Raw genomic sequence first — 2,144 nt, 5'->3', positions numbered from 1 at the left:
AGGTGACAGCATTGGTGGTAACTATGATGGACATGGTGAGTGTCATGTATGGTTCAACTCACATATGCAAAGAACCCCATCAGATTCCCTGGGGGAAACACAATATACACTTGCCACACAAAATGAAGACTGGTGGACTACCTCCCAGGCCCAAGCCATCCTCATCCACCCAGAAGAGGGGTTACTTGGAAGGGCCCTGCAGCCAATTTCAGCCTGGTAGACAAACAGATATGATGAGCATTGATACCTCATATGGTTCTATAAGTGAATTGAGCATTCGCAAGAAGGACATCAGATCGAGTAGACATTGGCATGCCTCATCTTTTTGCAACAATAGGTGTTCATCAATTGCACCCTCAATACAAATTAAATCATAATTCATAGAAGAAAAAACGAAAAGAAATACAAGGATAGGAAGACGAAATGTTTTGTATTGATTGATACAACACAATATTTCGTATCGACCCTAAACAATACCTACGCAATTTATAAAATCAACTTTTTCGATCGTTATTTTGCCATATCGTGATTTTCAACCTTTTTGACCAATATCACCTCTCTGATTTCAACCCCTTTTTGAAACAAATATTATTTCTCTAGCTTTCATCCCTCTTTTCACCTAATTTCTAGAACTCCATTTTATTCAAACACTCGATTTGGTCCTCCATTTGTGGATTTTCTCAAATCTTGCAAGTTGAGTAACCAACTTCCTCATTTTTTTTGCTTTTTTTGGTTTGTATCTTAAATCTTCTTGGATTGCTTCCAAATTTATGTATGTTTACTTTAGAGTGTTGATCTATGAATTTATATTGTCAAAATTAATTTTTGATTCTTCCTACTATTTTTTTGTTTTTCTGTTATTAAAAGTTATTTTGTAAAATTATGTATATAGCCAAAAATGTATATGCATAGTAGATGTATGAGCTTCGAATTAATGTATGTGAATTGTGAGAGTTGAGACACCATATTGCAGTGATGGTGTTGAATAAAAAAATTTTCTGTTAATTATCTATTTTTACTATATTTAATATATATATTTAAATATTAAAATTTTAATTAATTTATGTTTTAAATTTAAAATAAGAGAGTATTAGTGGAAGCATGTATGCAATTTTTGGAGCATGTTGTGGAGCTTTTTAAGATAATTATTGTGTATTTTATATATATTTTTTAAAATATTTATATACTAATAAAATACTTATATTTTTTTTTTATATTTGAAAATAGGAGGTTATTATTAGAAGCATGTATGTAGTTTTTGGAGCATATTGTGGAGCTTTTCAAGATACTTAGTATGTATTTCTTGTATCAGGCACTCTCTTTCAAAAATGTAACACATGGTTTGGCAACACAGGAGGCCACTGACAACCGATAGGAGGAAGAGAGAGTGTAATTACTGCAAAAAACAAATAGGAGGAGGTGGGGCCACTACACTGAAAGTGCATCTAGCTGGTGGAAACAGGGATTGTAGTAGGGTGCCAAAAGGTGCCCTCAAAGGTCAAGAAAGCAATGGCCTTATATATTAGTGGGGGAAAGCAAACGAGAAAAGAAGACAGAAGGAGGAGTTCAAGGATGCATGCCTAAATGACCTTCAAGAGCCCGAGGATTATAATCTAGAGGAGCCAGGAGAGTATGGAACCCTGACCCAAAGGCCAAACAGATCATGAGGACAATGATGATGAGTAGGGAACAGTAGAGGGTTGATGACATGAGGTGGAAAAAAACGTCTATGGGTTGTTGGTCCTCAAGAGAGCCACAGGTATGGGGAAGCACAGACAACTCCCAAGTCCCTATGAGGAGGAGTCAAAGTGTGAGGAAGGAGGTTCCTATCCCACGAGCCCCAACAAGAGATCGAGCTTTATCAGCACATCCTATAGATCCGAATATGGAGATTCTTCACAATGATCCGGCCCTATTTAGGAGGCCTGAGCAAAAGCAAAGAAAGTTGAAGCACTTATGGGGGAGTGAAGGAAAAAGTGGGGATGGCTTTCTCCAATAGGCTAAATAGGCTTATTACCATAGTATTCCAGCACATACAGCCCAAGGGCCCTACTACAGGGATATATTGAGGAGATAGGTAAGGTTGGGAGTGGTGTACAAGGACCGAGATATATTATTTCTATTTGCCTACGCATAAGGAGGAG

The sequence above is a fragment of the Hakea prostrata genome, chromosome 11, assembly GCF_041222555.1.
Source record: "Hakea prostrata isolate BN-2017 chromosome 11, UWA_Hpros_2, whole genome shotgun sequence".
NCBI lineage: Eukaryota > Viridiplantae > Streptophyta > Magnoliopsida > Proteales > Proteaceae > Hakea > Hakea prostrata.
The sequence above is the reverse complement of the archived record's forward strand: the minus strand, read 5'-3'. Positions refer to the sequence as shown.